The sequence below is a fragment of the Mesoplodon mirus genome (assembly GCF_964341445.2).
Source record: "Mesoplodon mirus genome assembly, contig: HAP1_SCAFFOLD_979, whole genome shotgun sequence".
Lineage (NCBI taxonomy): Eukaryota > Metazoa > Chordata > Mammalia > Artiodactyla > Ziphiidae > Mesoplodon > Mesoplodon mirus.
Genome location: NW_028295070.1, coordinates 62920 through 75208, shown reverse-complemented (window position 1 = coordinate 75208; position 12289 = coordinate 62920). Strand labels below are relative to the sequence as shown.

The 12289-nt window shown below is 41.4% G+C and overlaps 1 long non-coding RNA gene across 1 annotated transcript; it reads left to right on the top strand.

The window, feature by feature from the left end:
* The first annotated feature begins 2939 nt into the window (after positions 1-2939).
* Positions 2940-6099, top strand: LOC309797788. Its single transcript, XR_014292794.1, has 3 exons — positions 2940-2959; positions 4869-4965; positions 6067-6099. It is a non-coding gene; the product is annotated as an uncharacterized lncRNA (long non-coding RNA).
* Positions 6100-12289: the final 6190 nt, after the last annotated feature.

Genomic DNA, 12289 nt, shown 5'->3' with positions numbered 1-12289 from the left:
AGAGTCTTTTGAACTCTTTGGCTTTTCAGCTCCTAGGCTGTAACATTTGAATCAGCAAATGCCCCAAGGAGAAAAGCTGCACCAAGTGTCAAGCTTGCGTCTGTGTTTCCCTTCTCTCCACAACTTGGCCCACATGTCTTGTGTCTCTCTAACATTCAAACGCCAGTGAACAGAAGTTTTTCTACTCTATCCAGCTTTTCTAAAATTTCTTTAGACTTCGCCTGATCTTATGTTATTATTCAACTATCATCTCAATTACCCCTAGGAAGAAAATTTACAATTTTTAGAGAAAACGGAACCCTGGTACACTGTTGGTAGGAATGTAAACTGGTGCAGCCACTGTGGACAACAGTATGGAGGGTTCTCAAAAACTAAAAATAGAACTACCATATGACCTCGCAACTCCACTCCTGGGTATAAATCCAAAAAGAACAAAAACACGTGTTTTCAAAGACATGTATTTGAAAAGATACGTGCACCCCAATGTTCGGAGCATCAGTATTTACAATTACCAAGATATGGAAGCAACCTAAGTGTCATCAACTGATGAATGGATAAAGAAGATGCGGTACATATAACCAATGGCATACTACTCAGCCTTAAAAAAGAAAGAAATGTTGCCATTTGCGGCAACATAGATGGACTTGGAGGACATTGTGGTAAGTGAAATAAGTCAAACAAAATCAAACACTGTAGGATATCACCTATATATGGAATCTAAAAAATACAGCAATCTACCGAATATAACAAAAAGAAGGGGAGACACAGATATAGAGAACAAACGAACGGTTTCCAGTGAGGAGGGGGAGGAGGGGGCAATACGGGGTGGGGAAGTGAGAGATGTAAACTACTGGGTGTACGATAGGCTCAAAGATGTATTGTACAACACAGGGAATATAGCTAATATTTTGTAATAACAGTAAATGTAAAGTGACCTTTAGAAAGTATATAAAAACTTTTTAAAACAGAAATCATATTGAAAATTGGAAACAATTTAAATGTCCATCAACAGGAAAATGCACATATAAATTATTGTACTTCCCTACATGGGAATCCTACATAGTGAGGAAAGTACATGAACTAGACAGATCTTTACGTGTCAGCATGGATGAACCTAGCAAAGATAACACTAAAAAAAGCAAGTAAGAAGAGAAAACATAGTAGAATACTATATGAGGTTTAAGAATACTTAAAAATGTAGCCTAAATAGAAAGACATCCATGCAGTGATGGAGACCAAGTTCAGAAGAGTGGTTACCCAGGGTCAGCTGGGGAGTGGCTGTGTTTGGGAAAGTGGTCACAGCAGGCTCACTCTTCAACAGGAATGGTAATGTTTCACTTCACACGCTGGCTGGAGGACGGAGGAGTGTCTGCGATATTATAATGTGAGCATGCTGCATGTGAAAGCCATTGCTGACCACATCTAGGGGATCTGATACGCGGGAGCTGGTAGTGGGTGGAGGCATCCAGAAGGTGGTGGTAGAAGAGGAACGTTGTATGCATAACGCCTAAGGCCTGACCAGAGGACGACCACTGTTCTAGACACTGGACACAAATCCAACTTCTACGACCAATGTTAAAAGACAAACTGAGGCATATTGAAAATAAGACTTTACGTGAGCAAAAATAGATTCAATTCAGGCACCACCAAAGCGGAAGCGGTGAGGAGCACTCCAGCCACAGGAGCTGCAGAGATGTTTATTTTAAAAAGGGCAGAAGCAAAGCAAGGAAATGACTGACTTGCTATAACTTTAAAGCCTAGTTGGTGGTTTGTGACTCGTTGTCCTCAGCAGTGTTCGCCACCCTGAGGCGTTGACAGGCTTAGATTTTTGTTGGTTTACGTAGGCGGCCGCATCACTAGAGCCACCGCAGGCTAACGGCCTCCTTGCAGGGTTAATTTACTAACACCAGTTGTCTGAGTCCTTACTCTTACTCAGTCACTTCACTTCCTACGCCTCAGTTTCTCTTCTGGAAAGTGGATATTCAGTAGTAAATTCTCTGTGGAGTTGTCAGTACCAAACAAAGTGATTATTAGTAACCACGATCATGTCCTGAATGCATGGAACACGTCACCATTTGCCAACTACCGTGTCAAGTTAGCAGAAACTACAGAAATTAAGAGCTCTCCACATAAATTCACACACCTGTGCACCAGGTAAAGGACCACAGGCAGACGTTCACTCAGCCTTTCGTGTGTCCCTCACGGAGTGCACGCTCTCTCCTGGGTGGGGGGAGCACAGACACTTACGGGAGTTTACTTTTAAAATGCGTTGATATAACCAGGTCTCAGTTTTGTTTGGATGAGTCAGTAAACGCTTTTTGGAAACCCCAAAGTCCCCACACCTCGTACATTTCGCGCTGCCTTAGTCTCAGAGCTCAAGCCCCTACTCTTCAGGCCGCGTCACCATGGGAGACAGGGCTGCGTGCGGACGCACGGCGAGCGTGCAGACGTCCTCGAGCCCCGCCCCAACGGTCCCGCCCGCTGACATAAACCCCAGCCCCGCGGCGTGGAGGGCATAGATGCCTGCACCAGCACCAGGCCGCGCGGGGTCTCCAGAGCGTGGCATGGGGGGGTTGGCGTAGCTGGGGCCAGTGGCCCTATGTCTTCCGGCTGCGACGCTGGTCCAGCCGCAGCCGCCGGGCGGTGGGCGCCCGAGGGGCCGGGGCCCCAGGCGGGTGTGGCCATCGTGTCCGCAGCCAGCGTCCCCGAGGCTGTGCTCGGGCCATGATCACTCGGTGAAGCTGCGCCGGGACAGCGCGGCCGACTTCTTTCCGCGCTCTGAGGACCTGTGCGCGCTGCAGGACTTAGTGCCTCTGCCCTCCATGCGCGCTTCCCTGCGGGACGCCCCGCTGGACTTAAGGCCGACCGCCTGCGCGGGGTGCACTGGGCGCCGCTCCTGAGCACCCGCTGCCCCTGATCTGTATCCAGAGCTTCTTCCAGGCACGGCTTGTCGAGACAGGTTTGTACTTCCCGCTTCCAGGGCCTCTCGTGTTGGCGCTGAGAAGCAGGGTTTTCAATGGTGCAAGGTGGAGGGTGGGCACTAGAACCAGTGCCCAGTGCCCGGGTGTGCGTGCAGTAGACGGGGCGTGCGGCCTAGGACTCCTGCCGGCTCGGTGACCCCGGCCGAGTGCCTTAAGGCTTCTAGGTCTCAGTGTTCTCATCTGTAGCGTGGGCTTAACAGGTCCCATTCTCTGTGGTGGTTACAAGGATGCACTGTGTTAATGCTTCTAGACTCTACAAAGTAGAACACTTAGCACAGTTTGCAGCATCGTTAATTGTTGCACAGATGTTACCTGCTCTGTTGAATGACTTTGCCTGGTACACACCAAAGCGATTAGGAAATGGATATATCCCAGCTTCATTTCCTTTCCATTCAAACAGGGTTCAGGAAAAAAAAATTTTTTTCAATAGTCATATCATATAGTGGAAAGAGCACTGGTGTGAAGGCAGTTTAGCGTTTGAATTCCAGGGCTTATGCTGTCTGTGGCCTGGGCAGGTTACTTTTGAACTGCAATCCCCACACTTGTAAGATGACATTAAAAACCACTCTTTCTGTGGGTTCTTAGAATTAATTAAGCAGGTTATGTGTGTCAAGTAGCCTGGCACTTGAATGAGTTGTCAGAACCAAGGGCTGCTGGAGACGATGCTTCTGCCCTAGGTAATCTCCCCTGTCTACTGGGCGGCAGGTAAACACAAGCACAGTAGTCAGTGCTCTGGAAGAAGTGAGTTCTGGTGCTACAGAGCACAGAATCTTTTTTTTTAATTTAATTATTATTTTATATTGAGGTTATTTGATGTACAATATTGTGTTAGTTTCAGGTGTACAGCAAAGTGGTTTAGTTATTCATGTATCCATTCTTTTTCAGATTCTTTTCCCGTACAGTTTGTTACAGGATATGGAGTAGAGTTCCCTGTGCTATGCAGTAGGTCCCTGTTGATTATCTGTTTTATATAGAGTCGTGTGTATATGCTAATCCCAAACTCCTAATGTATCCTTCCCCCTCCCACCTTTCCCCGTTGCAGAGCACAGAATCTTGGAAGGGAAAGTTCAGGGTAGGCTTCTTGGAGGAGGTGGCATCCTTTCTAAGGATATGTAGAAGCTCCTGGGGTGGCAGGAGGGAGCAGTGTGTGTCAAAGTTTGAGAAATATAAGAAAATATGGCAAAACTAAGGTATAGGACTGGAACTCAGGGTTTGGGAAAGAAATGAGAGTTGATACTGGAAACTTAGTGGGGCCCAAGAGAAGGGGGCCTTGTTTGTCCTGTCAGAAGTTTAGATGTTTATCCTGAAGGCTGTGGGAAACCCTAAAGAACAGTGAAATGGACTTGTGGTTTAGAGACTCACTCGGACATCCATGTGCAAGGCACTCGATTGGGTGCAGGGTGAATTGTAATCTAAGGTTCCCACTTAAGTTATAAAAGGTGTGACTGGATTTTGCAGATCTGAGAGAGAATGGGTGGGGCCTGGTGACCAGTTAGAAAAGGGAGGGCAGCAAGCGTGGGTGACAGTTTACAGCTGCATCTTTTTGAGAGATACAGAGCACAGTAGAAAGGGTTTGGGGGTGGCGAGAGGATCTTACTTGATCTTCAGTGCTTTAAAGGGGCCTGGTAGATGGGTCTGGACCCAAGGTACAGATCTGGGCTTTATGGGAGGACAGGTGTTTGAAGGCATGGTAGAGACTTAGGTTACCCACAAGAAGATCCAAAGAATCATAGGTCTGAGAGATTTTTAAGTGGGTATATTTGAGGATGTTTATAAGCTGTGAGAAAGTAACCAGCAGAGAAAGGGTGTGAAGATGTAGGAGAGGAAATGATTGTTCATTTGTTTTCAAAAAGCTGAATACTCATCGTGTGCCTGGACCTTTTCCAGGATCTGGGGTTCACACCATCTGTTATCTCTTCTGCAAGGATAGTTCAACTCATCCCCTGGTGAAGAGAAGTCAGATTATTCTTTGCATCCCATTCAGGTATAAGAACTGTTCTGTACCTCTGAAGGGACTTTACTTAACCAGAGTAATAAGTTAGAAATCAAAAGAAATTAGAGCTGGAAGGGACCTTAAAGGCCACTGTACTTAATTTTGCCTAATATTTTACATTGAATATAAGAAAAATTTATTGTAGAGCCCATTCTCTTCAGAGTTCCTTCACTGAACTTTCTTTATGTCTTGCATCCAGTGGGTCTGTCTTGTAAATTTTGGCCTCCTCCTAAATTTGCTTCTTCATCCATATTACATTTGGCCCAGACTATGGCAGAAACTCCTGGGTGGTTCACGGCCCCTGGATTCAGTTCCTCTAAGTTCATCCGCCTGCTCGGGTTAAGTGATCTTCTAACATAAAAAGATGTGCTTAAAATAATGCTGCTAATGGCTTGCCCACACAGAGTTACTGCATAGTAGCCGCCCAGCGTGTGCTCTGCACGGAGGCGTGTAGTCTGAACTGTGTGCGGCCAAGCCTCATAGGGCTCTTTGCCCTGAGGAAGGGGAGCTTTTTGTGATCACTCCCTTTATCTAGTCGGTCCTTCAGCAGCAGGGAGCCTTTTTCTAATCAGTGGAGGCACCCTTACTCAGCCAGTGGTAGCCCCAGGTCTCACCACCTGTGGGATACAAGCCATGCTTTCTCCCAGGCTTGCTTGGGCCAACATCTCTTTCATTTCTGTCTCTTCTCACACTTGGACCCCTGGCCTTTAGTCATCCCCACCTGCAGTATTTACAGTGCCCAGCAGGAGTCAGGCTTGAGTGTCTTTTCACAGATGTTCCCTCTGCAGTTAATGCACCTCCTACTCCAACTCTGCATAGCCTCATCTTTCTAGATTCTGCTTCAGGGTTATCATGAAGCCATCACTTGGATATAACATTCTGCCTCCAAAGGAGCCTCTGTGCATAAAGGTTATGTTTCTTTATCTCATGTGATTGAAATTTTCAGTTTACACATGTCCCTCCTTAATGAAGGCTTTAAGGGCAGGAGTCGTTTCTAATCCTTAGCACAGAGCAGATGCTTTTTTTTAATGCTTTTTAATGATGATAAAATGTGTGTTTTAAATCACTTATTTTACAATAATTTTGCTTTAGCTTCTGGCAGAAATAAAGTTTACAGAAGTCGTGTTCCTGCGAAAAGAAATAAAGATGTGACCTTCCAATTGTGTAAAGCTCTTAAACGCTGTGTAAGTGCATCGGGTGCGCTAAGGAACGTGGAGCTAAGTGGGCTAGTTGTGAGAGAGAGAGGCTTAACTATGTTAACAAAGGTAAGCCTTCATTGTGTCCTGCCAACATTTGATAGTTGCTTTTGGGGCAAATTAAACCAGTAAAATTTTAAACTCTTCCTCCATATTAAAGGGATTGAATAAATTGGCCACTTTGGTGCACCTGTGTCTTGCGAATTGTCCAATTGGAGATGGAGGTTTAGAAAGTGAGTTTCAGTCTTGTTTATGTCTCTTCCCATCAGACTGGTCTCGTGATTTCCTACACACCATGTTACTTCCTGTCTACCTTTTCTTGGTGTTGTTCATGCCTGGATTGTCTCCTGTACCTGCTCAAACCTTGGTCCATTCTCATTTGTACCATGAAATTTTGTCATTCTGGATACTGTCAGAACTAATTTTACTTAACTTTGTGTTAAGCCACAAACCACACATTTTGTATATTTTCTGTGTTTTGTGTTTGTCTATATATTTATGGTTTCTCTTCAAGAAATATTATGGGAAGGGAAATGGCAAGATGTAAAGAGCAAAAAAGTCATCATTCTCTTTAAATTGTTAGAACATCTATCTGCAATCATAATTATGACGCACTGTGTTATGTGTTAAAATAGTAAATACATGTAACGTCCCGTAGGAGCAGCAAACTCAGTGGTGTTGGTGAGGGTGTGTCATGGAAGTAATCACAAAGCAGGTGACTGTTGGTTGGGGTCCTGAAACATTAGTGTGCCTTCCCTGTGTCCAGTAGTGGTCTGGAGGGGTCAGGAAGCCTGCTTTTCAATTTGAGGGAACAGAGGGTTTGAGGTCCTCTCTCTTCTATTGCTCTAGTATAGTATACTGCATAGCAGCTAATAAAATACTGGGTTTATAGTTGACATTTAAATCACTGATTGATCATTAAGATTGGGATGTATCTTTGGAAATGAAAATAGGAAGAATCTTATGCTTTTTCTTTTTTTCTTTTTTTTTCCTATATCTGAAAAGGTATGTAGTACTTTGCTGAGTGGTTGAGAATAAAGTTTGCAGTATTCAGTGTATTCAGTTTTAGTATCTAAATAGAATTAAACTGTTGATGTAAACTGGAATAGCACTTTGTTACTGACAAGTTTTAGAATGCATCTGTTCGTCAATTACCTGTTTGGGAAGATTGTAGTTAATGATTTTGAGAATGTGGCTATAAACCTCCAATTGACTCAAGAAAAGCAAATAAGTCAAGATTGACAAACGTATAGGCTCTTCATCTTATTGTGTATGTGGGTTTTTTTCCTTTTAGTTATTTGTCAAGGTATAAAGAATTCTATCACACTTAAGACAAGTTAAGTAAACTTCACGGGGTGTATTCTGACATGGCAGGGAGCAGATCACATGGCCTAGATCTTAAAGGTGATTTTATGTTTAAACTTTCATGAAAACATATGTGATTGAAACACATTAATATATTGATACAGAGGGCAGTTAATTTTTGTCTTTTTTTTTTTTTTTTGCGGTACTGTTGTGGCCTCTCCCGTCGCGGAGCACAGGCTCCGGACGCACAGGCTCAGCGGCCATGGCTCACGGGCCTAGCCCCTCCGTGGCATGTGGGATCTTCCCGGACCGGGGCACGAACCTGTGTCCCCTGCATCGGCAGGCGGACTCTCAACCACTGCGCCACCAGGGAAGCCCTAATTTTTGTCTTTTGATACATGTGAGTGCAGCTTTCATTTTGCTGAAAGAATATGACCACTTTTCAGGTTGGGATTCTACCATTTAATAAAGATAGTCCACTTAATTTTAGAAATAAGAGATTTAATATATAATACCTAATAATACTTTTATGTATTTTTTTTACTGAAAACGTTTATTGTAATACTGTGAAGAAACTATGCGGTTATAGTCTTCAAGACTTAAATGAATCAAGTGTTTATTAGCTGCTGTAGTTTTTAAACTAATAAAAATCAGTACATCAGCAATTTGTAAATACAGTTTTTAAAATAATACCTTAAAACTTTACAGTGGTTATTATGACTGTATTTAGGCCTAAAGTTATTTAATAATTTGATATGAAGGCTTTTTAATAGTATGATGATGCAGCTCAGGGATAGGTAAACTCTGGCTGGTAGGCCAGATGCAGCCCGTTGCCTGGTTTTGTAAAGGAAGTTTTTTTGGAACATAGTCGCACCCATTGTTTACATGGTAGTTATGGCTACTTTCACCCTACGCCAGTGGGGCAGAGTAGTTGCAACAGAAACTGTATAGCCCACAAATCTGGAAATGTTTAAATTTAGATTTTAAAAATTGAAAAATTCTTTGAGCCTATACAGGGCAAGTCCATTGACCCCTGAGGTAGAAAACAGTCAAGAACTTGGGTGCCGAAGCCAAGTGGCCTAGGTTCAAATTCCCTTTCTCCCATTTCATAGCTAGTGACCATGGGCAAATCACTTAACCTCTATGCCTCATTATGAGGTGTAAATGCACTCATTTGTATAAATAGTGCCTGGCACATACTAAGCACTGTGTAAGTGATTGCTGTTGTTTCTCCTTGGAGCTTTGATAAGTTATTGTTAATAGAAAAACGACACTAATGATTTTCCTTTTAGAGTAACAAAGGCACTTTGAGTCTTTTATTTTTTCAAGAATGTAATAAGACTTTTTTCATTTACAGTCAGTGTTCCCTGTTACCACAATTTACTTTATGAATATAAAGAACTGAATGTCTCTAAGACAGTACTTTTGCTTAAATGTCAAACCATTATTTTTCCAAGGCACATCAAACTGGCTGTGCATAGTCCAGGCCTCTAAAGCTTGTGTGCATACCCTAGGTAGCATGTGAGATATACATTTTGTAAATATAGTTTTTAAAATAATGCTTGAGACTTCCCTGGCGGTCCAGCAGTTAACACTATGTGCTCCCAATGCCGGGGGCTTGGGTTCGATCCCTGCTCAGGAGCTAGATCCCACGTGCCTGCCATAACTAAGAGCCCACATGCCCCAACTAAAATATCCGGCATGCTGCAACTAAAGACCTGGCACAGCCAAACAAACAAATAAATAAATATTTATAAAAAATAAGTAAAATAAAATAATGCCTTAGGACTTAGGAAAAGAAAATATTAGAACATTTTTACCTTTGTATTATTTTTAAAAATCTGTGTAGTTTATCATGTACATAAATTATATGTATGGAACTTTGTGTATATAATTTGTTAGTAAATAAGATGTATATTAAAAAGTTTTCTTATGGTTTGCCCAGTCAGGTGTTTGGAGACCATTGGAGGACAGAATGATGAAATTTAGAGCCTCAGCAATGATAGAATTTAGAACCAATTCCCTGACTTAGAAGATAAGGAAAATAATTCACAGACTGTAATTGAGTTGTCCAACTTTACATAAGTGTTCAGAAACAGGCTATCCAGTGGCTAGAATCTAATCACTGACCGAGTAGAATCTGGGTCACTGGACTCGTAAACCAGAAGTGACCGTTGAATTTCTCAGGTTGATGCTCCTGGCATATATGCTTGATATGTGTGTGTGTGTAAATCTCTGACATAATAAGCCATACTCAGTAGGCACACCCTGTTTCCTTATTCAGGCATCTTAATTTCATCCCATTAAGTCTTTGACATATCAGACTACCAGAAAGCATGAAGAAACCTGGGCTGAGAGTCTTCGTTCCAGGAGACCTGATCTTGACTGTATGGCTGGTTTGAGGCGTATCACTCTGAACTGCAACACGCTCATTGGTGACCTGGGTGCAAGTGCTTTGGCAGAATCTCTTAGTGAGGATTTATGGCTTAGAGGTAAATTCTAAAATTGAAAATATTGAATTTTTAATATGAAATATGCTTAGCTTTTGGCATGGTACTATTGTGATAGGATTTTTTTAAAGCCTCCTTTTACTGATAGCTTTTATTTTGCTTTTAAACTTTCTCTAAGAGTTGCATATATCCTTTATAGAAAATACAGAGTAACAAGAGAACAATTACCCGGAATTTTAATACCCAGACATAATCACTGTTCATTTTGGTGTATATACTTTCAGTCTTTTTTTTCTACAAATATATTTGTACACTTAGGGATTACAAAAATAGAATTGTAGTATACTTGCTATTTCATATTCCTGCTTTTTTCACTTAATGATGTATCATGTAGTATTGCGTCGTATTGATGTCCCATAGTTTAATCAATTCTTTGCAATTCGATTTAGACAGTTTGCTTTTCCCTGTCAGAAACAATGTGAATACGTTGTATATACATCTCTGTGTCCATCGGGATTACTTCTGTAGAATAAGGTACTACAAGTGGAATGACTAAGTGTGACATATTTTTAAGACTTTTGATACACATGGCCAAATTACCACCCAGAAATGCTATGCCAATTTATAGTCCACCCCAACAGTAGATGTGAAGCCTGCCTCTCACAAACAGTGGCTTGTAGCACTTGTAAAAAAAATGTAAAACTACAAAAATGAGTACCTCTCCATTTTCTATGCAAGTGGGATTACTCCAAATTTTATAACTTTTTTCAATTAATTTAGTATGAGCATTTTAGCAAGTCAGTAAATTTGCATCTCCTGCATCATTTTTTGTGATTGTTCAGTATTTCATTATATGAATATGCCACAGTGCACGTAGCTTATCCATGCTTGTATATAAGCTTTGTCCAGGTTTTCAGTTACAAATAGTACTCTGATATATATCCTTACCTATATCTCTATTTCTTTTGGTTAAATTCTTAGAAAGAGAGTTGTTGGATCAAAAGGGTATAGACATGATTTAAAGGCTTTTCTTACAGAATCTTGGCTTAATCTGATAGGAAAATAACTACATTTTGTTTTATTTTGTATTCATTTGATTTACTGGTGAGGTTTACTGGCTGTTTGTATTAATTTGGCTATTTGGTTAATTATACCCTGTGTCCATTCTTCTGTAGTGAGAGTTTGTAAGGGTTGTATCATATCCTGTCAGATCCGTATGTCTTACTTGCTATTTCTGTGTGTCATGGGGGTGTTGAAAGACTCCAGTTATTTTAATGTGTTGGTCCACACAATACTTAAAAAAAAGACTCATCGTAGTTTCCTTTCATGTAATATTTTTTAATACCTGTGCTTTGGTGATGATCCCTTTGGTTTAAATGAGTAGGTTGTTCAGCCCCAGAACTACTAGAATTCATGTTCAGTGTTTCTGGTTTTTGTCTGACTTTTTATGGAGAGAGTTCTTGACCATCATACTTTCATGATAGGTTTTTACTATGTACTCTCTATTCACACATTGTTTGAATTTGTTATTATTTGTATCTTCTTAGACTTGTCCTTTTTTCCTCTAAAACTAACAGTTATTACATTTCTCCTATTTTGTTTTCCCCTTTTAGCTAGTTTCAAGTGTGATTTGGAGCTGAAGATCATGATCAAAAGAATGCAGTGCATTTCTGAGCTCCACCAGGTTTTGCTTGTGAGGTTTACATGCCTCTGCCGCCCTTGCTAATTATGAACTGAGATTCATTTTGTGATGCTTTTTGCTCATACGTTATATACAGTTATTCTTCAGTTCTGTAATTGTAAAATATGTTGGATGATTTATTGATACTAAAGCCAGGGTTATCATTGCACATTCAAGAAGAGGTTTTTAAATTGGATTATGCATTATGTGTGTGCATATACGTTTCTGTTTTTTTCCATACCCAAAATTACAAACCTGCCATGACTTGTCTTGTGCAGGACTCTTCCACACGTGAGAAAATGAGAGTTGTCTATATGTTAAATCTGTAGAGTTAGGAAGTGACCTTTGTCTTTCATCGAAAGCACTTGACCTGCAGCAGTGTGGCCTCACCAGTGAAGGAGCAAAGGCTTTACTAAAGGCCCTTGAAACCAACAGAACTCTGCTCGTTCTGGATATAAGAAAAAATCCACTTGTTGGTATGTGGTCACTTTTTTGAAATTGATAAACACGTAGCAAAACAAAAAGAATTTGTTCACGTATTGACAGTTTTTTAAAATTTAATGTGTTTAACTTTCCTCATCACACACAGTTGGCCCTTGAACAACGTGGGGTTAGGGGTGCCGACCCCTACGCAGTTGAAAATCTGGGTATAAGTTTATAGTCAGTGGTTCCACATCTGTGGA